General features: G+C 38.6%; 1 long non-coding RNA gene and 1 gene segment (V, D, J or C); one reads left to right on the forward strand and one right to left on the reverse strand.

Annotated features, from left to right (window-relative positions):
- Positions 1–448: 448 nt before the first annotated feature.
- LOC307153394 (Ig kappa chain V region 3368-like) lies at positions 449–1,573 on the reverse strand. The segment is given in 2 exons: positions 1,486–1,573; positions 449–1,391 (listed from the first exon to the last, which is right to left on the reverse strand).
- Positions 1,574–8,575: 7,002 nt separating this feature from the next.
- LOC307153400 overlaps positions 8,576–16,880 on the forward strand; it is a 12,664-nt gene continuing 4,359 nt past the window's right edge. Inside the window, exon 1 of the long non-coding RNA XR_013820142.1 lies at positions 8,576–8,613. This is a non-coding gene — a long non-coding RNA (uncharacterized lncRNA). The remainder of the gene's footprint in view (positions 8,614–16,880) is intronic.

The raw sequence follows: 16,880 nt of genomic DNA on the forward strand, positions 1-16,880 counted from the left end.
TCGGTGCCACGGTTCAGGTAGTTATTTAGGAAAAACTGCATTTTTTTGGGTTTGGGGGGGCCCAGCGCGGGGGGGGAGTGGCCCCCGGGGACCAAACGAAATTTTTCCTTAGAAGTCTAGTGGGGCTACATGCCCACCAAATTTCATGTTCCCCGGTGCTTCGGTGTCCCTGGTATCGTTGACGAAAAATTCAGTAAGGTGACGGGAAAAAAACAAAAAACTTTGACAATCCCTATATGACCGCTTTCGCTAGCTACGCTAGCGGCGGTCATAATGAACTGTTAAAACTATCCTCACCGCAAACAGCCGTAACATAGCTAACTGTTTTAGCATGTGGGTTTGAAGTTAGCAACAACTAACAAACAACTAACTTAAACTAACAACTAACAGAAACACTGATCTCAGTAAAACTGCAGTATTTTATCTTGTAAAAATAACAGTGAAGTTTCCACACAATGAAGCGCTTTATTTCAGTGTTGAGCAATAACATCTTTATGAATGTTTTAAGTGTGTGTGACTCGAGACTGAAGTGTTGTTGTGAGAGATCTGTCTTCTGCTCATGTGAGACTCAGACGCATCGCTGGATTCATAATTAATGCGTCCAGAAAACAGTGAATGGTCACAGACAGACTGATTGTGGGACGGTGGAGCGTCTGATCATGTTAAATACGGTTTCTCTCTTTCACGGCTCATTTTGCTCTGAATCAGTTCATCTGTGACTCTTGTACATGATGATCTAAACAGCGGCTTTATGGAAGATGATTAATAAACTATTCAAGCAACAACATGTTTATGATTCATTTTACAGTATGAGTGTATGATTAAGAAGGACAAATAATCATGCTTTATAAAAATACATGAACAACCATATGAGAATAGATAAACCAACAATTATCTGAAAAAAATATGATCAAAATAATTTCTTATTATCTTCAGTGCAGAAGAATGTATATTAAGTTCATTTTTGTGTTTCTGTTGTGTGTAAAAGTGTTTGAGCAGCTGCAGTTTCAGTTCAGTCACTGTGACTCTGACTGACGGAGGTTTTTGTACGACTCTTTATCACTGTGTGAACACATATTTACTGTTGATGACATGGAAACTCTGGCAGTAATAATGTCCAGCATCTTCAGTCTGGACTCCACTGATGGTCAGAGTGAAATCTCTGTTAGATCCACTGCCACTGAATCTAGATGGAGTTCCTGACTGGAGGCGGTTTGTATAAATCAGGAGTTTAGGAGCTTCTCCAGGTTTCTGTGAGTACCAGGCTAAATGATCTCCATTACCATCCCTGTACACATCACTGCTGGTTTTACATTTGATATTCACAGTTCCTCCTGGTTGTTCTGCTGTTATTGAAGGACTCTGAGTGACGGTGATCTGTCCTCTACACTCTGAAACACAACAAGAAGAAAATCACCAGAATGAATGAAAGATCTTTGCTAAAACAAGTAATTGTAAAGTAAATGCAGTGAAAGTGAGTGTCACCGTTGAGGAGCAGCAGCAGAGAGCAGAAGATCAGTGTGTGTGTCCTCATCTTTACTGGGAATGAGTGAAACTGAAGGACAGAGATGTTGGATGAACAGTCTGACTGACAGACGCTGATATTGAGCTTCAGTCTCAGGGGTGGGACACAAATTCAAAGCCATTTCCTCTCAAATGTGTCTCAGTCACGACAGAAGAGCAGAAATGAGAAATATGACAATGTTCAGAAGTTCATTTTCCCTCATCAAACACTCAATAATAGTTTGTTTCTCTGTGATTCACTCTCGGCAGCAAACTGGATGACGGCAGTAAGTAAATCATCAAATCAGTTTAAAAATAATTATTATTAATTATAATTATATAATCTAAGGTGGAAACAGGCTTGAATAATTTTTTTTTTCTGATCTGTCGTCTGTTTTGCTTTGTGTGTTTCATACACAACTGTACGTGTGCTTTATCATTCAGTCATAATTTTATTACAATTCAATCAACATAGTTTGAAATAAAAGAATAACTTCATGTGTTTGAGTCCATTTGTGTTGTTTTCATTTCAGGTCTTTCATTGGATCAGGGCTTTTGCTCATATATTAATAAACTTCAGCGAAGCATTAAAACACCTGCAGATTCATGATGAACCTCACAGAGATTATGATAGATAGATAGAAGATAAACATGCATGACAGACTCATATCACTCATCTCTCATTGTGTTTTATGTTTAATAGTAAAGTGTTTCAGTATTATAGAAACATCAAACTCTGAGGATGATGAACATCTGCTCTATTCTGAGAGAAACACAATCACTCCTGATGATGAAATATGAGTTTAACTCGCTCACTTTCACTGTGGGACTGAAACGAGACAGTTTTTGACTAATATGAGGCTTGTTCATATTCATTAGTTTACATTGTCAATTCTGTGAACAAGTTTTCAACAAAATTTCAGTTAAAAGAGTAGATTAAATTTGTATCTTGCTTTTCAGTTAAAACTTAATGACAGTAAGTTAAATAAAACACAAAATACATCCATAAATAAATACATGCGTAATAACTCCATAAATAAATGCATTAAAAATAAATAAATAAATAAATAAATAAATGCATAAACAAAGTAATAATTCCAGTGTTCAAAAGGAGGGAGAGGCTTAGCTATGTATCTGATAGTGATGAAGTGTTAAACTCACAGCACTATAAACACTCTCACACACTGAAGATCTGATCAATATGCACAAACACACTCCACATCATTTCCCTGAAGACAGTCACTCATTAACAGACACAAAACACAATCACTAAAGTGAGAACAGAGTAAAAATGAATGTTTTTCATAATATTTGATCTTCTACAGTAGCCAAAATGTTACAAAATTATATAAATCAATTCAGTTCTGATTACATCTACAAGACCAACTTATATATATATATATATATATATTCATCTGCTGTGAGAATATTTTTTTACTGTAGTTGGAGTGAAACGTTGCTGTTAATCACCAAATTTTAAACACCAAATCCATGTGTGTTCCTGCAGTTTATGAACAGACATGAGGATCATCACACGAGTCTCTGTCAGTCACTGAATAACTGAGTTTGATTGAGAGTCACACATGATATAAACATGTTCACTTTAATAAACTCAGTAATTCAGTGATGATGATCTTCATAAAGCAGGGGAAGTCAGTGAGTTTCTGTTGTAATGATTTGACGGTGGAAACACAGCATTCAGAGAGTGAGGATCCAAACGCAGTTTATTTACAAGTATAATCCAGTCATAGTCCATATATCAGACAGAGTCAAAGCACATGTTATCAGTCCCAACAAAATCTATTCTATATCTATTCAAACTGATCTATTAGTTTATTTCACTGGTTCACTTTCAGCAGCGGCACCAAACCGATGATGTTATACTTTATAAAACTATATACAGTCAAACCAAAATATATTCAGACACCTTCAACATTTCTCACATTATCACAGTTTATTCACTATAGTTTAGAAAATGGTAATAAAATATGACAAATATTAAACTGTGTCAGAACAAATTCATCTTGATAATGTCACATAACTTTGACGAAAACATGGTCAGGTCAAAGTGTCTAAATCATTTTTGGTTTATTTAATTTAATTTATTTTAGAATGTTTCTGAGACGCTTCTCGAGCTTTGGGTTCTTGCAGGATTGCCGGTTATAACGTTTTTGTAACGAGCGTTTAATCCACGACATATATTTAGACATTCATTCATCTGCCAATCAACGAAAACTGAGAATCTGTGGCGTGCAGGTGACATCATCATCGTTTTCTGTTTCCTGGCACGAACACACACTTCCTGTTTAGTATCAGTATTTCCGCGGTTTGAGAGCCCTTGTTAGTCGCTGGACGTCACAGTCCGGCTCGGCTCAAATATTCCCGAAGTGTAATGAGTTTAGGTTGGATGCATCATGCATGTTTAATAAATGTTATTTTGTTTCTTTTTGTAGCAAATATGTTGAATTGAATCTTATTCTTTCATATAGAGTTAAAGGTACGACCCAAAATTAAGACCTTTGTCAGGTTAGAAGCCATTTTGAATTTAACAGATGAAAACGAGGCTGTTATACTTATAAACGAGGGATTGACTTGGTCTGTGTCTGAAATCTCTTGAGTAGGTGCTTATTTTGAACAAGTAATTACTTCACAACTGCTAAACAAGTACATTCTATACAGTATGAATATAATCCAGACATACATTCGCCATGTTGTCATTATCATGTGATGAAGTAGTAGGTCATCTGGGTACTTTTTGCCTACTCTCTTATGAGTACTTCTTTTGTCACATGCTGTTTATTTATTTATTTTTATTTTTATTTTTTGCCTACTATTTAGTAGATAGGGAAGTATGTGATTTTGGATGGCGCACATTGTATAAAGGTCATATGAAGGAGTTTTTTATCTACTGCCTTTTTTTGAAAAGAAGTTTCCTCATCTGAACAATCGGTATGTTAAACAACAGTGCGATCCATTAAACTCACTGTACTTATATCCCTCACAGCCTCGTTTTCATTCCTGTCTAAAAATAAATGCCTTCTGGTTTGTATTTCCACAGCATGAAGGGAAGATCTTACGCATTTATGAATGAACCGCTTGTTTTAAAATCTTCCCGTCTACTGTCATGTTATTATGACATTCACTACAAACATTACTGTGCTCATGATAACTTTAGTTAACTGTACAATAGGTTAATCCTCTTCAGCTAAATACTCTTAGACAGCGATGCCATAGAAATGTACAGAGCTAACGCAAAAACGAACATTCAAAGACAAAACTCTAAAGATGGCCGTGGACTTGTTTCTCTAAGGTCTATAACTAGAGGAGGCTCTGAAGAGTCTTAAAGGGATATTTCACATAATAATGAAAACCTGTCATAATTTACTCACTCTCATATGCTTGTTCCAGACATGTATGATTTTCATTTCTTCAGCATAAAGTTGATTGATTTGAAATAATATCTATCCACATGCGTTGTGAATACGTGGTGCACATGAGCCCAGTGACCAACAGGGGGCAGCAAGAGACAATCCATCAGGAGCAGAAGGTAAAAGTTCATAAATGTAAAACAAAGACATAAGCTCTGCTCAAAATATTTTGTTGGTTAGAATTTTCTTTATGTGAGTAAAATATAAGCTATTTTTTTAAATGGCAGATGACTGGAAAAGTCATGGAAATTCATTCATTGATCATTGATCAAGGTAAATTATTAGAAACAGAAATGAGTCCATCAGGTTAATTTGGTCTAGTTTCAGATGTGTTTGCTCTGCTGACTGGTGAAAGTTTATGAGAGAGAAAACATTTATAGAAGAATGTTTAGATATGTGTATTTGAAAACGTGTGTGTGTGCACCTCATATGAGCAGCTGCAGTTTCAGTTCAGTCACTGTGACTCTGACTGACGGAGGTTTTTGTACGACTCTTTATCACTGTGTGAACACCCAGTTACTGCTGATGACATGGAAACTCTGACAGTAATAATGTCCAGCATCTTCAGTCTGGACTCCACTGATGGTCAGAGTGAAATCACTGTTAGATCCACTGCCACTGAATCTAGATGGAGTTCCTGACTGGAGTTTTTTTACATAATAAATCAGGAGTTTAGGAGCTTCTCCAGGTTTCTGTAAGTACCAGAATATATGATCTCCATCACTATCCCTGTACACATCTCTGCTGGTTTTACATTTGATATTCACAGTTCCTCCTGGTTGTTCTGCTGTTATTGAGGGACTCTGAGTGACGGTGATCTGTCCTCTACACTCTGAAACACAACAAGAAGAAAATACACTCAAAACTTTGACAATATACTTGAAGAAATGAATTCATATCAAACTTGTGCTCCACAAACCTTGAGCAAACGCTGTGAGAGTCCAGATGAAGATGATGATGAAGGTCATGTTGATGAAGATTGTTGTGTGTGTCAGTGATGAAGTGTTAAACTCACAGCACTATAAACACTCTCACACACTGAAGATCTGATCAATATGCAAACACACTCCACATCATTTACCTGAAGACAGAAGAAACACACTCATTATGTTTGTGCAACAGCTTTGTATAGATGTTTATTCACTTGTTGCATTATTTTGGTCTGAGCTAAAACACAATAATGAGTGATTTGATGAAGACAGTAAATGTTCTTGATTGACTGTAATAGTGGAGAACAGCTGCGTTCAGCAGAGAGACGGAGGAGAGAAACACCTGTTGTTTGAGCATCGGTAACTCAGTGTTTGTTTGTTCTTTATCTCTCAAAATTTGAGACATGGTTTCCACATTTGTCTGCTAGAAATATAACTCACTTGGACATGTACAACACAATCACAGATTATGTGAGTTATTGTCAAACACAAAGAGGTCGTTGTTGAGACATAACCCTGTCCTGTTGTAATTCAGGCTGGGGATCGATGGAACAATGAGAGCTAATTTGCTGAAATAAGATCCACACAATCTAAATGTGTGCAAGAATGTTTTTGAAGAACAAAGAATAATCAGTTTTGAATAAAGTCAACATAAGTAAAAAAAAAAAAAAAAAACGTATTGCATTTTTTAAGGACTTCAAATTTAGCTCAAAAACAACTGTGTGTGTGTTTGTGTGTGTGATCATGTGTGTGTGCTCAATTCCTGTCAAACAACAGTTTAGTCTATAGCTACAGTATGTTGCCATCCTCCTATTTTATGTGAATTTTGGGATTGACTATCACATAAACAAAGGTGGGATGGAAATGCCGAGATGAACATCAATTCTAAGAATGTGCAAAAAAAATCGTATGTGCTCGACTGAGGTGATAATGTTTTATCAGATAAGAAGACATGCACATAAACTATAATGGAAACATATTCATAAATCCCTCAATGCGCAACAAAAAACTCACATGATTTTGTCTTAACAGGGAATGTGACTGATAACTGAATCATCTTAAGGGTTTGGTTGTAATATTTTTAATGAACTGTTAAACTATCCTCACCGCAAACAGCCGTAACATAGCTAACTGTTTTAGCATGTGGGTTTGAAGTTAGCATGAGTGTAAAGCATCAAATTAAAGAGAAATATCTACTTTATGCCAGTCAAATGATCTACAATACAATTGTTCGGAAAAAATAATCTTGATGACATTTTTTACTTTTCCTCCTGAAAATATGTTTTTGGTCATTAAAACGACCATCACAATCACTAAACCTGACAATGCAAATGAGATTTTCACCTCAAACTCACAGTTTCACTCTTTTACTGGTTCAGCGCTCTGAACTGGAACAGTTTCACTTCTGCTGATGGAGGGATGAGACCGTTATGAAGTTTGAGTGGTAGTTTATATGACTTGTATGACTTATATAATGTAATGAGACTCTTCACTGGTAGATCACGTGTGACTGGACTAGAGGAGTAAATGTAGATGTTGATCTGATTCAATTCACGATTCATAAGTTTTTGATTCTTTTCAAGAAAGATTTCTGTCTAATTCACAATGCATTTTGAATTTAAATTCACAAACTAATTCACAGAGTGCAATGTGCCTATAAAATACCTAGGAAAGATATTCCATATTTCATAATTTCAGTAATAAATATCCACATATTAAAATAATAGCTGATACATTCAAAGTCTCATATTCAAATGAAATAAAATCATATATCCTAAAAGATGGATATGTTGTCTGATATGTTGTCTTAAATGTTGTCTGATCGCCCATAAACACTGATCTCAGTAAAACTGCAGTATTTTATCTTGTAAAAATAACAGTGAAGTTTCCACACAATGAAGCGCTTTATTTCAGTGTTGAGCAATAACATCTTTATGAATGTTTTAAGTGTGTGTGACTCGAGACTGAAGTGTTGTTGTGAGAGATCTGTCTTCTGCTCATGTGAGACTCAGACGCATCGCTGGATTCATAATTAATGCGTCCAGAAAACAGTGAATGGTCACAGACAGACTGATTGTGGGACGGTGGAGCGTCTGATCATGTTAAATACGGTTTCTCTCTTTCACTGAATCAGTTCATCTGTGACTCTTGTACATGATGATCTAAACAGCGGCTTTATAGAAGATGATTAATAAACTATTCAAGCAACAACATGTTTATGATTCACTTTACAGTATGAGTGTATGATTAGGAAGGACAAATAATCATGCTTTATAAAAATACATGAACAAGCATATGAGAATAAACCAACAATCTCAGCCTATCTAAAAAAAAAAAGATCAAAATAATTTCTTATTATCTTAAGTAATATTAATGAAGTGCAGCAAAATAAGATATTAAGTTCATTTTTGTGTTTCTGTTAACTGTGTGTGTGTGTGTGTGTGTGTGTGTGTGTGTGTGTGTGTGTGTGTGTGTGTGTGTGTGTGTGAGCAGCTGCAGTTTCAGTTTCAGTTCAGTCACTGTGACTCTGACTGACGGAGGTTTTTGTACGACTCTTTATCACTGTGTGAACACCCAGTTACTGATCAAGTGTGCACCCATACAGTAATAATGTCCAGCATCTTCAGTCTGGACTCCACTGATGGTCAGAGTGAAATCACTGTAAGATCCACTGTCACTGAATCTAGATGGAGTTCCTGACTCGAGGTGGTAAGTTGAATGAATCAGGAGTTTAGGAGCTTCTCCAGGTTTCTGTAAGTACCAGGACACACAGGGTACAAAGTTGCAGTTTGCTACATCACTACTGAATTTACAGCTCATCTCTACAGTTTCTCCTGGTTTGGCAGGTTTCACAGGAGTCTGAGTCACTGTGATCTGAGATCTACAGCCTGAAAAACAATTCATTTATCAGTCCATAAAGTTTATTAATTTATTAGTCAATTTAAAACAAATCATATTATTTAAATGATTTATTTAGAATATAAACTGTTCACCTTGTAGTATAAAGCCGTATAACAGAGTCCAGATGAAGATGATGATGAAGGTCATGTTGATGAAGATTGTTGTGTGTGTCAGTGATGAAGTGTTAAACTCACAGCACTATAAACACTCTCACACACTGAAGATCTGATCAATATGCAAACACACTCCACATCATTTCCCTGAAGACAGTCACTCATTAACAGACACAAAACACAATCACTGAAGTGAAAAAAATCAGGCTTTTTCATATTTGACCTTCTACAAAATGTTAAAAATTATATCATTCAATTTAATTCTCAATTCATCTACAATACCTACTTTAGTATCTAAATATCTGCTGAGAGACTTTGAGAATATTTTTACTGGATTGAAACTTTACTGTTAAAGGGGTGGTTCGGGATTTTTGACATCGGACCCCATTTTTAAGTCAGCCTGGTTGTTATTCATCAGTGGAGAATTTTTTTTTTTTAAATTATCCAGTCCTTATATTTGGATAGTTAGCCGATGCTAGGCTAGCGCGAGTCAATGGTATATATGTTAGCCAGCCATTAAAAAACGTTTTACCCACTCCACAGTGCACCAAACGCAAATCAATTATAACACTAGACTATCGATGCAAATGTCCGTTGAGAGAATAATGTTAGAAATCAAACTTACCTTTCATCTCAATGATCCCAAAGGAACTAGTTTCTCAGCAGCTGCGGAATTTTACTTTGCTCCGGTTAGTAATGCGGCAAAAAGTAAACACAGAACAGAAGCGCAGGTAAATACACTTGCGTCATGTGTGTACCGGCTCACTCGGTTGCCTAGGTAATCAATATCACTCCGCTGCTGCTGTAGACAATGATTACAGGGAACAAATTATAACTAATGCCATGTGATGAAAGGTAAGTTTGATTTCTAACATTATTCTCTCAACGGACATATACATCGATAGTCTAGTGTTATAATTGATTTGCGTTTGGTGCACTGTGGAGTGGGTAAAACGGTTTTTAATGGCTGGCTAACATATATACCATTGACTCGCGCTAGCCTAGCATCGGCTAACTATCCAAATATAAGGACTGGATCATTTTTTTTTTTTTTAATGTCTCCACTGATGAATAACAACCAGGCTGACTTAAAAATGAAGTCCGATGTCAAAAATCCCGAACCACCCCTTTAATCCCCAAATTTTACACCAAATCCATGTGTGTTCCTGCAGTTTATGAACAGACATGAGGATCATCACACACACGAGTCTCTGTCAGTCACTGAATAACTGAGTTTGATTGAGAGTCACACATGATATAAACATGTTCACTTTAATAAATTCAGTAATTCAGTGATGATGATCTTCATAAAGCAGGGGAAGTCAGTGAGTATCTGCATGTTGATGTGTGTGTTGTTGATCTGAAGTTCAGTTAGTGAAGCGTTCAGGAGGTTTTTCTTCTGATGATCTATTAGTTTATTTCACTGGTTCACTTTCAGCAGCGGCTCCAAACTGATGATGGCAGTAAATCATCACATATTAAGATTATTAATACAACAGCTGACTGTTAAATACTTTGTAGAAAGGATGCACTTTTAGCATTCATATATATATAGGCTATTTTTTTTTTTTTGTGTGCAATTACACATTGAATGTTTGTCAAAACTGTAAAGATGATTTTCAGTGTCAAAGGATCTTCTTTTTTTTTCATCCATTGAACTAGAAACAATCATTTCTGACATTTACTTGATTTGACGAGTTTTCAGCTCTTTTCTTCCTCAAAGATAATTCAATTCTAAAGGGTTAAAAATACATTGAATGAAAATAACATTTGGCTGGTATTTTGGAACCACTTTCTATTTTGGTATTAATTGATTTTTTTCTAATATATTGTTAAATGAACAGCAATATTTCCAAACTGGCATTTATATTCTTAATAGTATTTCCTCTTAATGATTTCCTCTTAATTTTAATGAATTATAAAGTTATAGTGGATGTGACACACAAAGTTTGCTTAAGGTTTTATTCAGAGTCTTAAATTGTAGTGAATTCAGTTCTTGTGTTTATTCACATCTGATCTTTGATGCTTTTAACAAAGTGAGTTTCAGTGAAGTTGATCATGAAAATGACACTTCAGATCTATAATATAACTTCAATTTAACTCTAATCGCTTTAGTGATCACAGGCTTTGTGAAAACTCTTCTCTAAAAACATTCAGATCAACTTTTTGAAAGTTAAAGCTGATAAAGTGAATCAAGTACAAACATTACAGAGAAACATATTCTTCTATTTCTAATGCTGTTTCTTTTAGACTCTTATTTGTCGTTTTCAGTCGATTCTTGTTTGTAAAACTAACACTTGATGACCTGAAATTAGTTTTTTTCTCAGTCAAAATCTTCGTTTTCAACTTGTTAAAACAATAAATTGTATAATTAATATTTTTTGTTCAATAAAACTGGATATTGCGACTGCAGAGAATATCAAAGATGACACATTAACTAACAACAGTCTTTATGTTTCTGCATCGACTGAAAGTGGAACTTGATTGAGTTTTTCTGGCAGTTTGAAACTCAATGATATTTCCTTTTTAAATAATTTAATAATCAAGTCTCGACTGTGAACCGTATTCTGAACATCTGCATCTGCTCTGCTTTCTGCCTTTCATACAAGACTGTGTGTGTGCTTTATCATTCAGGCATGATTTTATTACAATTCAGTCAATAAATAAAATATATTTGTAACTTTATGTCTTTATGTTTGTAGCCGCTCAGTCTAATACTGACCGCTGGGGTGGTTTATCCCCGGTATGCCTGGCTGACGCGCTGTGTCCTTGTTGTTCTCTTACCATACTGATCTTAAGAATATGCAGGCTTCGTTGTGTTGCTTATTATTCCGTTTATTTGTTTTACCGTGCAGAGGTAAATGTCCATTTATCCAGTTTCAACGGCAAACCATCCGTATACATATACACACACAGACTTGTCAACAATCAGTTTCTAGCGCCTATGCGCCACAGCGGTCAAAAACCATTTGCCCTACCGGGTCAAACCCCCCTACCCTTTGGCAGTTTGATACTTCCTTTATAACTTGGACCTCAGTTAACATTAGAGCGACACCCACTGTACAAAACAAGAAACAACACCCAATATCTAGATACACAAACACCACATTTGGCTTCTATACACCGGCCCCTAATTGTTATTGACCAGCAGTCATTACAATTTAAAAAAAAAAAAAAAACAAAAAAAAAAAAACAGAGCCAAATGTTACAATCCATCAAAATACAGTCAAGCCCAGCATGAACAAACATATTTATAATCCATGCATCAAACAAAGCTTAGTCACTGGCCTTTCCAAGATGTTTGTTTTAGTCTGTAATCTTACAGAACGCACAAGCCCATGTTTGTCGGGAAAAACCTCCAGAACCTTGCCAAGTGGCCAAGAGCCACGGGGAGCTGAAGAATCCATTATTACCACAATGTCCCCAGCAATCAAACTTCTCTTCCTTTGATTCCACTTTTGCCTCTCTTGAAGCAAGGGCAAATACTCTCGCATCCATCTCCTCCAAAAAAGATCCGAGAGGTATTGTACCTGTCTCCAACGTCGTCTTCCGTATTGGTCGTGAGGATTGAATACTCCAGGTGGCAAAGCTGGTTTACCCTTCAGAAGAAGAAGATGGTTAGGAGTAAGAGGTTCCAGGTCTCTGGGATCATCCGAGAGCTTAGTAATAGGCCGATCATTCAAAATGGCCTCCACTTCACAGAACACCGTATGAAGTCCATCATCATTCAATGTCTGCTGCCGTAGGATAGAAGTCAAAACCCTTCGCACCAGGCGGATCATCCTTTCCCACACGCCACCATGGTGTGAACCAGCTGGTGGATTAAAACTCCACCGGATTCCAACCTGCGACATGGTTCCTTGAATCATGTCCTGGTTCAAAGCAACAAGAGCCTTCTTAAGTTCCCTTTCCGCCCCAATGAAATTGGTACCGTTGTCTGACCTCAGATGTTCCACTTGTCCTCTCCTGCTGATAAAACGCCGCAAAGCATTGATGCATGCATCCGTTTCCAGGGATTCTGCCACTTCCAGATGGATAGCCCGGCTTGCCATACAGGTAAATATAACTCCGTATCGCTTACAGGTCGATCGTCCCCTCCTTACTTCAACTGGTCCAAAGTAATCTACCCCAGTGTTTGTAAATGGAGGTAGATCAGGAAGGATTCTCACCTTTGGGAGGTCTGCCATTTTTTGTTCCACGGCTCTTCCGTTGTACCGTCTACAAAAGCTGCATTCAGCAATAACCTTCCTAACTGCCGAATTGGCCTTGGTAATCCAAAACCTCTTCCTCACTTTAGACAGCGTATGAGTCCGTCCACCATGGCCCAGAGTCTGATGTACGTGCTTAAGAATAAGCATGGAGATATGCTGATCCTTGGCGAGAATGAGAGGATGTTTAACTTCCTCAGGCATCGCTCCTCTGTTCAACCTTCCTCCAACTCTTAAGAGTCCCTCCTCCACCATTGGATCCAGTCTATATATGGAACTCCGTCTACTCACTGCTGCTTTCGATAACAGAACGGAAATCTCCTCCTTGAATCTCTGTTGCTGGCAATACCGAATGATGGCAATCTCTGCTTCTAATTGATCTTCCAGTGTCAGGATTCCACTCCTAGATGTCACTGCGCCCCTTTGTCTTTCAGCATTATTCAATCCATCCTGACTGGTTTCCTTTGGATAATCGGCTACAGCAGCCTCCAACTGCCTCTTCAGGCGCCCCTTTGATAACAACATGACCTTTAACCTGAGAAACCAAGCAACTGCTGTCTTCAGCCTCCTCCAGTCAGAAAAGTAAGCAATGAGCTGGTCAGTAGGACTAGACACGACACACACATTGATGGCATTTACTGTAGTCCTTTTCTTCACCTCTGGGTCATTCATGTCCAATGACCATTCAGACACAGGTTTAGGCCAATCTTCCTCCTGCTGCCAAAGAAATAAAGGACCTCCTAGCCACGTGCTTTTCTTCAGAAATTCAGAAACGTTCAGACCCCTCGATACATCATCCGCTGGATTATCTTTAGAACCAATATGTCTCCACTGTGAGGGTTCAGATATTTCTCTGATGGTCGAGACTCTGTTGGCCACAAATGTGTGGAAGCGTCTGTCCTCGTTACTAAGGTATTTTAACACTGAAGAGCTATCAGTCCAGAATATTGACTCCTCCAAATGGAAATCCAATTCCTCCTTTAACATTGAGTCCACTCTGACAGCAAGGACAGCTGCTGTCAATTCCAGTCGGGGAATAGTTACAACCTTCAGAGGTGTCACTCTGGCTTTACCAAGCAGAAATGTGACCTGGATGTTGTTTTCATGATTTAACATCCGGATGTAGGTTACCGTCCCATATCCGTCTTCACTGGCATCGGCAAAGTGATGTAATTGCGCATGCCTAACCTCTCCAAAATACACTGGCTTTATGCATCTATCCACCTTAAATGTAGTCAGCAGCTCCAGATCTTTCAACCACCTTTCCCATTTGCGCAAGATGTCCGGTGGCAGAGCATCATCCCATGAACAATGTCTCCGACAGAGTTCTTGCTGCATCAGTTTAGCAAGCAAAGTGACGGGTGCCAGTAACCCAAGCGGATCGTACACTGAGCTGTTAACTGACAACATACCCCGTCTGGTTAGAGACTGTTGTTTTATCTCCAATTTGAACCTAAAAGAGTCGGTCTCCACGCACCATTGTAGACCCAAAGCTCTTTCTACTGGAAGTGTATCTCGGTCTAGATCCAGCTCCTTAAGGTCTTTAGCCCTCTGATCTTCTGCTATGGCTTGCAAGACAATGCGACTGTTGCTTATCCATTTCTCTAAGATGAAACCTCCCTTTCGACACAAAGCAATTAGATCTCTTACCATCTGGATAGCTTCTTCATCTGTGGCTGAGCTCTTCAAACAGTCATCCACATAAAAATTATGCTTAACACATTGAAGAACTTCAGCTGAAAACTCAGAATTATTATCATCAGCAGTTCTTCTCAGTGCGTAACTTGCGCAACTGGGGGACGAAACAGCACCAAACAGGTGCACCGTCATCCTAAACTCCACAAAATCCTTACTGATGTCTCCATCTGGCCACCAGAGAAACCTCAGAAAGTCTCTGTCTCCCTCGGCAACCCTCACCTGGTGGAACATGGCTTGAATATCACCCATGAAAGCCACGGGTTCCCGTCTAAAGCGAGTTAGAACTCCTAGCAGCGAGCTAGTGAGATTAGGACCCTGCAAGAGCTCACTGTTTAGCGAGACACCTTTACAAGTGGCTCCACAATCGAACACCACACGAAGGGAACCTTTTCTTGAATGGTGGACACCATGGTGAGGAATATACCACACCTTTCCGCTCTCACAATGCTGTTGCTGCTTAGGTACTTGCTCTGCATAGGTCTTACCAATGAGATTGTTCATATATCCTGTATACTCCTGGTGCAAGTGTTTATCTTTAAGGAATCTTTTCTTCAAACCCTCAATCCTCTGCTTAGCCACTGCAAAATTGTTGGGGAGATAGACTTCCTTGTTCCTGAAGGGCAATTTCAAACAATATTTTCCATCTTGAAATATTGCTGAGTGCTCCGCAATTTCAAGAAACTTACGATCTTCTCTGGACATTTCCTTCCTTTCCATACTCTTTTCATTGAAATCGTGATTGTATTGCATGGTCAGCATCTCTTCCAGTTTGCCCACAGATATCCTGTTCACCATAGCAGCGGGAAACCCCTCCTCCAATGCCCCGCTGTTACCATTCAGCGGACCACTAACGACCCATCCCAGCACCGTCCTAACAGCATACGGGCCATTCCCACAGCTGTTGACGACCTCCCAAGGTTCTAATACCTTGGGAGCATTGGTTCCAATTAAGAGATCAACGTTTGCCTTTATGCTTGGGATGTGTACCTTTGACAAGTACGGCCAGCTAGCCAGGTCTTCAGGCGTTACCCTGTTATCCAAAGTAACTGGCATTTTCTTTTGCGTGAGAACCTCCGGGAGCATATAGAAGTCATTGCTGTCCAGATCAGATACCTCCAAACCAGTCAACGAGAAGGCTGGAACAACAGTTTCTTGCCCCATGGTGCGCAATAAGAAATTAGTTCTTCTGCCTGTAATATTCAGCTTCTGCATTAGATCTTCCGTGCAGAACGTGGCTGAACTTCCAGGATCCAGAAAAGCATAGGTGTTTATGATGCAATTTCCCTTTGCAGATTTCACTTTTACAGGGAGAATGGACAGAACGCACTGGTCCTTACCGGCCCCTGTATGTCCACATGTTTCCTGCAAAGTTGGCTGATTATTATATGGCCCCTCCAACTGTACCATAGCTGTAGTTTGTCTTTTAATATGCAGCACGGTGGGATGAGTTTGGCCGCAAACTTTGCATGTCAAGCGCCTGTCGCAATCCCTGCTCATGTGTCCATGACCCAAACATGCAAAGCAAACTCCCTTTTCCCTCAAAAAAGAAATCTTTTCCTTGTGCTTCTTTCCACTGAACTGTTTGCACTCTTCCAACAGGTGACTACGAGCACAGCAAAGGCATCCAGCTTTCTTTTCCTTCCCTGTAGGCAATATTTGCTCCTTTTCTCCCTCTGACGAATGCCTAGATGTTACTGTGGTGGCAACAATATTTCCAGTTACTCTGTTCCTGGGTTGGAATTTACCCCTGGTGAGAGTCTTCATACCAGCTACATCGGGTGGTGAATCCTGTATGTTACCAAACAGGGGATCAGAAAGAATACTAACACGACACTCAATGAATGTAACCAAATCCTCGAAATGAGCTCTATGTTTAGTTCTTTCCATTATGTCATGAGCCCTGGTCCTCCATTGCTCTCTCATTCTGAATGGCAGCTTTGCAATAATGGCTCTCATGTTAACAGGCATATCCAGTTCCTGCATGTACTGGAGCTCCTCCATCACATTACGGCAGCCACGCAAAAATAAGGAGTAGGCTTGAAGTGCATTTACATCCTCAGCTCGTATTGGTCGCCAGGACAAAGCCCTTTCAATATAAGC

Source organism: Squalius cephalus (assembly GCF_949319135.1).
Source record: "Squalius cephalus genome assembly, chromosome: 25".
In the NCBI taxonomy this organism is placed as follows: domain Eukaryota; kingdom Metazoa; phylum Chordata; class Actinopteri; order Cypriniformes; family Leuciscidae; genus Squalius; species Squalius cephalus.